A 14944-nucleotide genomic window follows, 5' to 3' on the forward strand; every position below is an offset into this window, starting at 1 on the left:
ATGAAAAGAACAAAAAAATAAAATAAAACAAAATAAAGATAATTGGTATAAAATGTAAATAACCAAACTATGAAAATTTCTAATATCCAAAATTCTTTCCATAAAGTTATTTTATTTCATTTAGATGAAGAAGCATACCTCTAGAAAGGTAACCTCCATGGGGATAGATATTCTATTTTAACAATTACTATGTTCCCAGATCTCAATATAGTCCTTCATACAAGGTAACACACATTTAATAATTTGTATATGAATAAACAAAAAGGAATTTATGAGTTTGTTGTCACTCAAAGATAGTTATTATTGACTATAGTTAGTATATGTTAAGTATAATTTATTATTTATCCCTGAGTGCTACAGGTTATAGATACGTTCAGTTTTTCCACAGGAAATGTAGTTTTTATTTAATGCTGAAAAATACATTGTCCATTCAACTAATTATTACCATTGACTACTTTCAATATTCTTAGCTCAAACAAAATACACAAGAGAGTGAATTATCTAAATGTGAAAAAAAAATCTGATCAAACTCAGATAAATAGAGGGGCACTTGGGTGGTACAATTGGTTGAGCATCTGGCTCTTGGTTTCAGCTCAGGTCATGATCTCAGGGTCATGGGATGGAGCCCCATGTTGGGCTCTGCCCTCAGCATGGAATCTGCTTGACATTTTCTCTCCGTCTCTTTTTCTCCTTCCGGATCGTGCTCTCTCTCTCTCTAAAATAAATAAATAAATCTTAAAAAAAAATAAGGAAATAGGAATGCATCTAATAAAATGAGATAATAAAAATACTGTGACCTAGCTATCACCTGTGGATAAGCATTTTCTTCACCCAAAGCCCAACATATTCCTCATCAACTAACCTTTCAGTTCACTGGTAAACCATTTCTTATATACACAGGAAATGTAAACTAATTTGGGTTTTTGCTAAGTAACACACAATGATGTTCTATTACAAAAAAAAAAAAAAAAAAATCCCCAAATTGGACACAAATGCTTTCTGGATTATTCATAGTTTTGGATAATCCACGCTGCTGCTTTTTGTTAGTTGAGAATTATTTGTAAAAACATTCCAAAAATGTGCTAATTACTTAAAATAAAAATACATCTTTCTATACTTGTAAGCAGAATTTTGATATTTATACGCTGGGTATTTATGATATAACATCTGTTTAAAATTTCATGTGCTATTTAAATTAACTATGATAGATTGAATAAATTAGTAGGAAGGTTTTTTATTAAGCTAGAATAACAAAAATAAGTATGTTTAAAAACAAACAACATCTCAGCATTTTCTATTATACCTTGGAAAATGACATTACATAAATAAAGGTATATTTATTACTTTTTCACAAACCCAAATCACTGAGAAATTCTTTGACCTCTATGAATGGTTTAACTTAATACTTTAATCCTTTCTTACCAAAAAAACTGCATTCACCTAATATTTGCTCACCTCATTGGAACAAATAGTCACTCTGATATCTGATATATCCACAATGAATCCAGGAAAAAAAAATAAGAAGACTGACTAAACATTTGTTAGAGTTCCTATCTTCTTCAAATAGCTGGCTTTATTCCACAGAGAGCACGGTGAGATGATATAAAAGTTTTCCAGAGGAATATTAAATATGTTTATAGATAAAAGAAATCAATTTCAGTGTGATTCGGCATCACATGAAACGTAAACATGTAAACCGTATCAGTCCCTATTAGGAATCCTCACAGCTCTCTCAAAGACTGATTGACTTGTTATCTCATTCACTCACCTAGTCCAGAGCATTCAGTGGGTCTACTATATACACAGGATTATGCTAGATGCTACCTACTTGTAAACAAATGAGCTTGGTACTTCACAGTAAGCTCCATGATGCAGGTGAGCACATCGTGCTGTGGGAGCAAACGTGAGGAGCTCTCTACTTGGGAAACATCTGAGTGGAATAACTTATGATTGGAAAGATTACCACCACCCATGATTTTCTCAGTCTTCCAATGTATTTTTAGACTTGCTAAAATTATTTTTCCTAAAAATGAATCTCAAGTTACTTTTCAAATTGAAATCCTTCTTACTGCTCTCCTGGAAAAGTCTAAACTTCCTTTCATGGCTCATAAGACTCTCCATGATTTTCTCCTGCCCACATCCACAAACTCATCTCTAAACATTCCTTAAAATATCCTGCACCATAAAGCCAAATAACGTGAGTTATATTTCCCCAAACTCATCCTTTGATCATTCTTCTGCTTGGAATACTTTTATCCAACTTGTTTACTCTTAAATTTTTAGACTCATGTCAGTTTTCACCAAATGAGGAAAACTTTCCCAGACCCATAACTGAGCTGCTTTGATGGCCCTCCATAGTTCTCCCATTTTATCTGGCACTTTCTTTTGAATATTTGTCATATTGTGCCATAAAAGCCTCTCTGCCAAACTGGACTGGGAAATATTTGAAGACAAAGACAGTTTCATTCATTTCTACGTTTTCAGGATAACACACTGTCTGGCAGTCAATGAAACTCTGCTAAATGAATTAAATAATAATTGATTGTGGAGCAGCACTCAATTGCTTTTTTTGTCTTTTTCCATCAGAGCGATTCATCCCAGGGAGACAAGAATGAACACATGTTAAGTTTGGGGTATTAGTATGGCAATACCGCTCAGCTTCCCGAGTGATATCTCCACCTCCTGTGTTTTCCCCATTAAATTTGTCCTCAGGTTGTGTTAGGACATCCTTTTTGGACACTTACATTAACCTGAGCTCAACTAGGCTGCACCTGAACTATCACATTATAATATGTTCACACATATATATGTCTATGTACCTCATTTCCTGGTAGTTCTTTTTTTGCAAATCCAATATATAATATAGTGCCTGGGACATAATATTTCCTCAATTTTCCATTCATTTATTTATTCATTTGGTAAGTACACATCTAGGAGCTTCTATTGAGCAGGAGTGCTAAATATTAAGGAATCACCAACACAGTGTTTGTAATATTAAGACCTGAAATAAGCAAACAAAAGGAGAGAATATTGTCATAGAGGTCCATGTCAGACAGGAACCTGACCTAAAAGCTGGGGCACCAGGTACGTATTCCCTGAGGATTTGAGTGGGAGAAAAACATAAATGTTGACTTGGCATTAACTAGGTGAAGTTGGACAGAGGGGACGGCATTTCAAAGAGATAAACAAGAGTATGCAAAGAACCAGTAGGGAGAAGCATGACTTAACCAAGGAATAAAATAAATGACAATATGTTTGAATCTTAAAGAGAAAGTGATTATGTGGTGTGACATTAAAGGAAAGAAGTAGGAAGGTAAGGATGGAACCATTCAGACCTATTTGACCCAGTAAGAATTTGAGGTTTTTTTCTAGAAGCAACGAGAAGCAATTAATAGGCTTTACACAGGAGATAATACATATTTCATTTAAAAAAGAACTTAAGGGTGAGGAATGGAATATAATGAGGCCAGACAAAATATGAAGAAACTAGGAGTCCAAACAAGAGATGAAGTAGCCAGATGAGGGTAGAAATACTGCATGTGGAGACAATGAAATGGATAGTAGGAAGTAAGAGTGAAATCAGTAAGATTTAATGAGAGATGCAAGTGAGGGAGAAAGTCGTGTCAAGTCAGTAGGACTGATGTGAATAGAAATTTGAAGTTGAAAAATGAAGTCAAGTATAATTTGAAGAGGGTTGATAAAGATAGTTTATAGTAAGGGTAGAAAGAAACAAATGAAGTATAATAATTTTCAGAGGTCATTATAAAAGGGAAGGTCCTGTTTAGGTTTTTGAGGTTTAAACTGATCTTTGGAATGACCAAGATGAATGAAAATCTTAAAAGGAAAGTGGAGTGATGTAAAGTTAGTTACAAGGCAGCTGATTTGGAAGAACAAAATTGAGTGATAATGGTGACTGCATTGAGAAGTTCAATAAATCATTGACACTGTTATTAAAGGAACTATAAATGATTAAGCATGAATGGAGGAAGCAAGTGAGCCAGGTGTTGAAATCATCAAGGAAGATGGAAAAATTGCATTGATTATTTGGGAAAGATGCAAAGTGAAATGGCACGACTTCAAATCAACTGTGAGAACTAAGTTGGAAGCAGGAGAGCTAACATTTCAGTGTGAAGCAGCAGCAAATCAATAGTCTGGAATTTGTACCATAGCATGTGGGTAGAGTGGCTACAACCCCACCTTCATTTGAGTTGTGCAGAGTGGGAGATGGTAATATTGCCACTTTTGTGCCATATCAACATATGTTTTAGCACTCTTAATTGCAAGTTACAGGTATACAATTCAAATTAACCCTTTTTTATGTTAATTATTTTTTAAGATATTTTTTTTATTTGTGAGAGAGAGAATGAGAGACAGAGAGCATGAGAGGGAGGAGGGTCAGAGGGAGAAGCAGACTCCCTGCTGAGCAGGGAGCCAGATGTGGGACTCGATCCCGGTACTCCAGGATCATGACCTGAGCTGAAGGCAGTTGCCTAACCAACTGAGCCACCCAGGCGCCCAAATTAACCCTTTTTTAAAAGAATTTTTAAAGCAGAATTTTTTGGCTCTCATAATTGAAAGACTGCCTTTGGGAATATCATAGTACAGGTCTTCAGGTGATGAGCCAGTCTCTCTCCTTCTCCTTTGCTGTGTGTGTCAATGGCAGGATGGCTCTCTAACATGGAGGCAAGGATAATTTTAGCAGGTTGAGGGTCTACATGGTACTTAGTTCTCCTATTATTCATTCTTCTCAGTACCAGTGAAAATTATGGAAAGAACTTCTACTGGCCCTGTTGCATTACATACCATCCTCAGCAAATCACTATGACCAGAGAGATGCTGTACTCGGCTTGGTGAGGACTCACTCCTGTGCCCACCCTTTTTCTGGGTCTGAAGAAGGGGTCACTCCTCTAAAACTACATAATAATATGATGTTCACTTTTGAAAAAAAATCATTCCATTTTCAGAGAAGGAAGAGTGTTCCTGACTCTCAAAAACAACATTTATATAAAATGTGTAAATCATTTATATAAAATAAACACTTATATAAAATATATAAAATATAAAAATAGTTAACATTTCTAAACTGAATTCATCTTGCCCTAAAAATATATTTCTCCTTATCTACATGATTTCTTAATCACCTTATCTACATTTTTTTATTTAATTATTTTTAAAATATATTTTAAGTGACACCTTCATTTTTTTTTTCCTGTTGCCCACGCAGACCATCTGGGAGTCATTTATGATGCTTTTCACACAAGAAAAATAATTTATTAGTTAGAAAAGCACTGAGAGAAAAATATTTAGATGTAGTTAAGCCTTATAACATAGACAAGGAAGATTTTTGATTTTTAAACACTGTCATGAGGGGCGCCTGGGTGGCTCAGTCGTTAAGCGTCTGCCTTCAGCTCAGGTCATGATCTCAGGGTCCTGGGATCAAGCCCCACATTGGGCTCCCTGCTCAGCGGGAGGCCTGCTTCTCCCTCCCAACTCCCTCTCTCGCTGTGTCTCTCTCTGTCAAATAAATAAATAAAATCTTAAAAAAAAAAATAAATAAACACTGTCATGTTATTAATGGTTTTCTTGCATTTAGGGACCAATGAATCCCAGAAATATTTAGTACTGTGACTGTTCTTTTAGCAAGTCATTTTCACATAGTGGTTAAGATAAGAGAGTATGGCGTCAACAAACTTGATTCTGGATCTCAGTCTACTAAACCATATTGTCTGACATTGGACAAGTTTCTTCTATAAAATGGAGGCAATTACCTTATTCAGAGATACCATGTGAGGGTAAACTGACATAAGGCACAGAATTTGCTGTATATAGTGTCTGGTTCATGGTAAAAGTTTAATAAATATTAAGGATTATCATGTCATTATTAGAAATTGCCTCTGCTTTGGGATTTGGCCTTTTCTCTCTGTTACAGCTTTAAGATGAGGAATATGCTGTTATCTTGTTTAAGATCAGCACATGTTTCTGTGTGAATGGCCTAGTGGTGTCAAGGAGGATAGGTTCCTACTGCAATGCTAACAGTTCTAGCTAATCCGTTAGATTATTTTACACAGACATCAAAACAATGGAGACATCAAAACAATGGAGCCTGGAATCTGTAGATACGCTCTCTTCAGGCTCAAAGAAAAAACATAGGAAAAGGGAAAGCTGAAATGTTTCAGAATATAAAAATATCAAAAAGGATCAGAAAATGGAGGAAAGAAGTAAATTTAGGGGACTCTTAAGATCCATCTTTAGCTTTGCTCCAGTAACCTGAACCTTTCTTTTTGTCGTGATCCACATGGCCCTGCCCATCCGCCTTCCTTCTCTGACTCTTTCTCCTTCTAAATGTAACAGCAGGGCTAATTAAGTGCTTCTGGGACAATGTAGTAACTAGTCAAACCCAATTTGAATTGTTTAATCAATAAAGCAAATATGCCTTCTGCAAACTATATTAGTTTTGCTTTTTACCTCCATCTAGGAAAAGTCGATGTATGTACTCAAGTAGAGCTTAAAAGATAGCACAGATAAAAATACCCATTGCACCTGGTCACTCCTTTCTTGTGTGATACACCTAAATGCAAATAAAATGTTCATTATTCTGAGCATGAATTAAACCAATATGTATGAACGATACAAAGTCAAACTACCTTCAGGTTATCTTGGTCCTATGCCATGAGAATCGATTTAGAAAATGTGAACAAATCACATTATGTGAATAAGCGTTAGAGTGGGGAGTTGCCTTTCTCTTCACCTCGTGTTTCTCTGCTGAGGGACAGCAAATTACTGCAACACAACCTTGGTCTTCTTAGCTTTTTCCCTTATTTCTTACCAGGGCAAGATGAGCGAATTATCTGATTGATAAGTTTTGATGCAGGAACTGAGTAAATGTAGTCAGCATCACCACTCTCCCTTCTCTTAGGGAATCTGTCTACTTCCAGGGACAACGCATCCTACTCTCTGCTGGTCCCTTCCATAAGCTTAGCTCAGGGTTTGTCACCCATGGCACCCAGTGACATTTTAGACCAGATAATTCTTTGTTTTGTGGACCGTGTTGGGCACTGTAGGATGTTTAGCAGCATCCCTGACTCATACCTACTAGATGCCTGTAACACCCCTCCATTTGTGACAATTAAACCTTTCTCAGATATCGCGGAATGTCCCCTGAGGGATGGGCGGGGAGTGGGATGGCTTCCCGTAGAGAACTGCGTTGAGGCTTTCCAGTACAGGGAGCGCTGCCTGATCGAATGGGTGACTCAGCCTAATTCTTAAGCAATCTCCACACCCAACACGGGGCAGGAACCCACAACCCCAAGACCAAGCGTCTCTGGGCGCCTGGGTGGCTCAGTCGTTAAGCGTCTGCCTTCGGCTCAGGTCATGATCCCGGAGTCCCGGGATCGAGTCCCACATCGGGCTCGCTGCTCGGCGGGAAGCCTGCTTCTCCCTCTCCCACTCCCCCTGCTTGTGTTCCTGCTCTCGCTATCTCTCTCTCTGTCAAATAAATAAAATCTTTAAAAAAAAAAAAAAAAAGACCAAGCGTCTCATGCTTCATGGACTGAGCCAGCCAGGTGCCACTCACTTAATTCTAATTAACCTGAGCCAAATTTTACAGTAACAGTAACAAAGTTGATACTTTAACTTCTTTTTATGTAACTCCTTTGTCTCTCAAACAGTCCAAACTCTAGAAGGGGTGTTGGTTATGGGCCTTTTACAACTTCAGTTAAGGAGAACACAATTCAGTTTTTGTTTGAGAAAATTAACTATAGATGGACTTTGAGTCCATTGATGGGAGGGAGGAGGTAAAATATTTTAAAAAGCTAAAATAGAATCTTTACTTTCCTGCAAATATTAATTTGTCTGAGAGCCATATTTTTGCTTTTTAATCAGACTATTTCTTTCTTTTTTTTTTTATTTTTACTTTTCAAATAACTTTTGTCATTAACATTTATTTCAATTAAGGAAATGTGAATTCAGAATTAATGTAAGGTAAAACCTTTTCAAAGTATTTGGCAAAGGAAATACTATTAAGAGTTTGACTAAAATGTTTGTGGCACCTGCGCTGGGATTAGGATGGCAACTTTTGACCAGAACATGCTCAGAGAAGGGATACATTTTCCGAGCCTCACGTTGCCTGGGAACCATTTCTCAACACTGCGGAGATTAATGGACAAGAGAATAAACTCTAGCGTCAGACAGGCTTGGGTCATTTATGAACTCCGTGACTCTATTTAATATACAAATTTTCTCTGATGCTGTTTTCTCACCTCTAAAAGAGGCTAAGATGAGTACCTCCTTCATACATTTTTATTTTTGAGGATTACATTAGATAGTATGTGTCAAGTACTAATCACGCTCTCTGGCATACAGGAGACACTAAAAAAAAATTACAGCCATTATTCTAATTCACACTCAAAATGATGACAGCAGGACAAGTATCTATGATGTGCTCAGGGCAGAAAGCAGAGTGATCCTTGAGACTGTGGGATCCACAGAGAGGAGAGAGACTATTCAGGACACCAGACCACAGAGCACCGCGGTCGGTCAGCCAGCGCGGCAGGACGAGGCGATAGTAGAGACCGGGGAGACTGAGGCTTCGGTGCCCAGCACCGCGTGGTGCAATCACACCAACGTGAAGGGTGCAAGAGGGGCAGTTTTCAATCAATACGGGAAAAATAAATCACAGAAAACATTACCATCACTAGTTACCCCGGTCGGGGAGAAAAACTGGGGTTAGAAAGGACATTGCGGACGTTAAGTGAATGCAGATGGTGTCAAATAAAGTCCTGAAGGTGACCTACTTCTGAAGCTCTTTCTATTTAACCGGAAGATAACCAGAGAGCATAAGAGAAGAGCACAGGGCAACACAGACAGCCGGTGTCCGTACTGAAGTCTTTCCTCTAGCTGCAAAAGATTTAGAAACCCACCGATGTGGAAATGATTGTTAAAGAAAATTCGCAAGTGCTGTGCATATTATTGATATTATCAACATATAGAATATACAGTTCAATTTTCTAATGACTGTTTGGAGGGCTCTCACATAACTAATTTTTGAAAGGACTCTGCTCAAGTGCTGTTAAAAATGATAGATAGAGAGACCCAAGGAGACACAACCACCCACGTGAACACAGGAAGTGTGCATGAGAAACAACTTCTCTCAATTGTGTCTGACAGCTGTATCGATTCAAGTTGCACGAGTGGTACCTGAGCAGCGATTGTTGCCAGATAACCCATTCTTGCAGTAGCAGGTTAGAGAGACTTTTCCACATTGTTCTAAGTGGGACCAATGACCCTTGGGGTACAACCTTTCCCCTACCTGCTGGGCTGGTAAGACATTGAAACCGAGGTGAATAACAAGTGAAGAATCGGGTGGGAGACGTGAAGTAGAGTGCTGGTATTCTGCTTTTTTTCTTTCTGCATACATCGGATTTTATTTGTTCACGCTAACTCGCTTGATAGTCCTATTGCAAGAAGAGTAAGGAGTTGTCATGGAGAAAAGGTAAAAGGAAAGGAAATCACAAAACTCAAGAAAATTTTCTATACGTTCTACCTTTTGAAGAGAAGAAAGTGACATCTTTGTTTAATTTCAGTTTTCCCAATTCTCTCTCAATTGGTTATCATGTAATTCAGCACTCAGGCACAAAGATTGTGCTGTTACAACTTCCTTATGAATAGAAGGAATTCTGTACTCTATGGAAACAGGCAAGGCAACGTGATTACCCTTCTCTTTTATCTTAAGACGCCTCTCGCAATCTGAAGAATTCAAGGTACTACAGTTCAAGTTTAACATAGTCACATCCCCACATTCATTTCACATGGGAAGGATGTTAAATAGAAACCCAGCAAGAAGTTAAAATTTAGCCTTAGAAAATATTTTTTACTTTAAACAAAATCCATAAAAATATAATGCAGTATATCAGTAAGATAGAGATCTTGTTTTGTCTTGTATGTTAATTTCATCATTGTCCATGTAAATTCATAGTTTTGAGGGAAACGTGTAAAACAGATGTTTCACTATTAGAATGTCACTATGATGACCTGGAACTATTAGATATGAAAAAAAAAGTATTAAAATACTGCACTTGGGGAGTAGTGAACTATATTTTTTAAAACTAAATAATTTTATCAAACTGCTTTGACCTGGTTTGATAGCAGAGTTTCTCAAAGGACTTTGGAAAGTAAAATTTCTACGTCTTTATTGTAATTTTACTTATACACACAATATAAAATGGGGAAATGAAGCCAAAACTCAAGCTCAAATCATGGCTTATCTTTTTGACCTTTGGAGTTTAGATGCCTTGAGTTGATTTAAAACAAAGGAACAAAAAAACCATCACAAACTCTTCTTGTCTTCATTTCTTTGGAATCACCTTCATTGCTATCATGTGCTTACTATTGTGCTGCATCTAGAAAATATCCTTTCTTTAAAATGATTTTATTTATTTATTTGACAGAGAGGGACACAGCGAGAGAGGGAACACAAGCAGGGGGAGTGGCAGAGGGAGAAGCAGGCTCCCCACTGAGCAGGGAGCTGGATGCAGGGGCTCAATCCCAAGACCCTGGGATCATGACCTGAGCCCAAGGCAGAAGCCACCCCAGTGCCCCAGAAAATATCTTTTTTTTTTTTACAACAATATCCAGTGATTTATTCTAGCCATATGTAAATTAGACTTAAAAATAAATAATAAATTTATGTTTTACTCTAGGAATAAAACTTCAGTATTCCTTAGATTTGCTTCTTATACAAAGCACACTATATCTTAAGACCAGATGAGCATTGCCCATTTGCTTACAGAAGAATGGGAGAGTTAGGAAGGACTGGGACCTGGAATTATCCTAAAACATGCTCTTTCTGGTCTCTATGGGCTTGTGTAGGCAGTTTCCTTTGGCTAGAATGTCTTCTACTCAATTCAATACTACCGTTTTCTATACTCAATTCAAATGTCACTTCTCCTTTTGTAAAACCTTTCTCTGCATTCCAAGGCCAGATTATATGTGTTTCCATAGCACTTTGTGAATGTGTACAGTGTGTTGATTTCCCTGGTTTAAATACCATCTGTCTTGACTGAATTGTCAGCTGGGTCTTAGGCATCTCTATGCCAGTTTAGTGTCTTCTCTTATTATTCATCCAATAAATAGTTGCTAAATAAATCCTAAATGAAATGCTTATCCATCTTGGATAGTGAAGTTGATAGGAAATAGGACTCAGCTACCAATGCTGAAAGAAAGTTTAGTCTGGAAGAAAGAGCATAACACACACACAAAATCGTGATTCGTGGTGATACTTTTCTATCATTTATCCCTAAACTCAGAAGTCATCCTTTAAAACCATCTGTTAATTTATCTCGTGTCCAATCAGTTATGATTCTGACAATTCTAGTCTGACTCTAATTCTGCCCTCTTCCTCAACCTATCAAATGCTAGAGCCCTAGTTCTGGACCTACCTTGCAATTTTACCGAGAAATTTGTGCTAATTTTACATATTTCCAATATACAAAACAAATATACTGATTGCATATTTGATTTAAATTGTAATATATATCTGAATTTTATCTGTTTATAATTTCATCTTACCTTTTTTAATTAAAAAAGTTCTTATGAAATTCTCACTTTGTATCCTGTACTGTGCTAAAAGATACAGGGGATATAAAAACAAGTTTATATCACCAAATACCTATCCTTGAGGTTCTTATACCTAGGCAGAAAGAAAAAAGCAAATGTAAGTCAAAGGAAACTGGGACATGATGGGAAATTTAGAAATAATTGTGGAATGACTGAGTAAAGTTTAACTTCATCAGATAAAGATCACGAGCACAATGGTAATGTGGAAATGAAGGAAATCAATGAATACTCAAGTGCCAGTAAAGAGATAGCTAGATGTCAGAGTTAGGGCAGTTTGGGAAAGTAGATGGTGGAAAAGAGTCTATAATGACAGAAACAGTGGTCCCAGATGTTACAACCTTCGAAAAAGAGACATAAACACTGGGGCAGAGTCCAGAACTTTCACAGAAACTTTCCAGAAATGACCTTACTGTAGAAAAATGTTTAATATCTTCTAAGTTCACATACTTTGCTTTCTTCAGCATGGCATCTGGCCTTGACCTTGGATTTGTATATAGATCTTACCTGGACTGAGTGCTGCTTGCTCTGATTTTTCTGTACCTGACACTATCATGTTCCTCACTCATCACCGACTTTACAGATGAGAGTTTTGGCATGCCTTATTCGCTTTGATTGGTATGCCATAAGTGTACTGGGAATTTTTTTTTTTAATTTTGATAAGAATTATAAGCTGAAACTTGGGCTACAAGCTGGTGGAGCAGTTTGAAAAGCACAACCCTTGTACAATCCAACAAGAAATATTTCCAACAACAAAAAAAAAGCAACAGACCTTTTACTGGCTGGGTCAGGAAATGGCATCTGTTAAGCTCACCTGGCAGAATTGTTGCTTTTAGTCCACAAGGGAGCTGATGAAAAGGAAAGTGCACAACACACACAGAGAACACGGGCCTTCACAGAGAGGTATCAGTAATTCGGGGAATTTACTTGTGAGCTACAGAAGGCACGTGCCAGAATCATATAATGTGAACGAGTCTGTATTGTGTAATCGGTTCCTCAGTAGAAAAACTATCACTGTTTTCATTTTCTGGCTCTAAGCTTATTCAGTGGGTATGGTCTGCATTCTGATACGAGCAAGAATAGACGTCTGCATTCATGAGCAGGACAGGCTTCTCTTTTAAAGAATAGAACTGAACTGCCTTTGGCAACATATTTCTAGAAGATGTTCATTTACAGCAAGGGGGGAGTTTACGCATGATTTACTTTGCTGATATATTCACTTAACACTGGTGGGTGGACGTGAGTGGGAAAATTGCCCAATTTTAGTTTTCTGTTAAAAACTGAGTCTGCTGGATATGCTCATTTACCACAGCTAGATTCAATCCTCTGAAATGGTTAAGAGTGAACAGAAGGGTGAAGAGACATTCAGTGGAAAGCAACTAAACCTTCCAAACAGTGAGGAAAAGTAGGGAAATTTTCAACCATATCATTCCATATTTTTCTTTTTTTTTTTTCAAGCTGAAACATTGAGAGGATTTTATTTCTACCCTAGATCCCTTCTACCTTTTGTCTTTATTCTCCTCATTACCCCCTTTTTATTTTAAAGCTATTGATTGAACACTGACTGTGGAAGAAAGTTGGCTAATAGCTTTATTCTAAAATTAAAGTGATATCTGCTTTCTTGCTTTGCTTCATTACGTGTTATTTGTATAATCAAAGAATAGACAAGAATGTCCTGGGACTCTGATATTGATGGAGACACTCACTTTATAGGGATTTGAGGTAATCATCAGATTCATTATATCTAAATTATGCATCCAAATGATGGAATAGAGAAATAGAAGATAGTAGATGGAGAGAAAAATAATATATGCTTAATATTCTTAGAATATATTTTATGGAAGAGTTAAAAACCATTCAGAGCCAGCAGCTGCATGCAGAATTTAGCAGACTGTTCAAATGGAGAAAGATGGATTTGTACATCTGTATCTACTCTGGCCACAGTCTGACTCTAGTGCTTATGACTGATGTCCCTTAGCCTCTAGGGCAGCATTCAGACGCATGGGCAGAAACAAAACAGAAATGGTTGAGCTTGGAAGAAGGCATTTATGAGAGCATTGCAAACAGCTCATTTAAAAGGTTTTCAAAATATGGTTGTAATATTGCTCAGTCACTTCATTCTGAAGACTCTTAAAAGTCACTCGCCTCAAAAATTGTAAGCTCATAAACACTGTTCTATTTCTTTCTTTTGTGGTTCTACATTGTTAGTTTCAACAGTGAAAAATCACAGTGAACAAGATTGGCCTCTGTGATCAGCAAAGACCTCAAATTCTACTTTGGTGCCCAGAAGCCAAAATCATTAAATACTAATATGTCTGTCTTTAAAAAAAGTAGATGTTAACATATCTAAAAAGATGTCAAAATCTTGTGTTGATACTATGGAAATCACTATGTTTGTCATTGAGGTCTTCCAGTAAATTTCCCTAATTGCTAACTAACATCCCTCAGATTCTATGTATTGTTTTGCACTTCCCTTTTCTTCAGCTCTCTGGTAGACCAACACAAAAGAATGTGAAAGTTTCAAACATTTTTAACTGCCAGAGTGTTTAATACATGTTATCTTTTTTTTTTTTTAAGACAATCTTTTTTTTTTTTTTTAAAGATTTTTATTTATTCATTTACGAGAGAGACGGAGAGAGAACAAGCAGAGGGAGAGGCAGAGGGAGAGGGAGAAGCAGGCTCCCCGCTGAGCAAGGAGCCCGATGCGGAACTCGATCCCAGGACCCTGGGATCATGACCTGAGCCGAAGGCAGACGCTTAACCATCTGAGCCACCCAGGCGCCCAATACATGTTATCTTTTTAATACCTGCTTCAGCTAGAAGTTTCTATTTGATACATCATCACTAATAATTTCAAAAAGAATAAGGATGGCTCTCAGTTTTAATACTTTGCTTAGATTTTGTGGCTATTTGTAATACTACATATGGAATTAAAAAAATTTAACTATATTTTTGGATAGGTAATCATTAATAGGGCTCCAATATATAAATAAAATAAAATAAAAATTTACTCTGTTGCCTTCCTCATAAAAAAAAAACAAAACAAAACTGCTGGTATTATATTTTTATGGATGCCCTTCTAAATAAAGGTACTTTGTGAATTAATAGGCATGTAAAGATAAATAATTAAATGAATAGATAAATAAATAAAGTCATCTGTTTTTACATATAAAAGCACCATTATATAAAACATGTTCTGAACTTTGACTTTATTATATTCATATGGTGGCTGCTAATATATTGACAATTCATATAAAAATACATCTATTCTGGCATATTTTGAAAGGTGCTACGAAGTCATAATTGGAACTATGTTGTTTGTAATGGATAGACT

This window comes from Halichoerus grypus, chromosome 4 (assembly GCF_964656455.1).
Source record: "Halichoerus grypus chromosome 4, mHalGry1.hap1.1, whole genome shotgun sequence".
In the NCBI taxonomy this organism is placed as follows: domain Eukaryota; kingdom Metazoa; phylum Chordata; class Mammalia; order Carnivora; family Phocidae; genus Halichoerus; species Halichoerus grypus.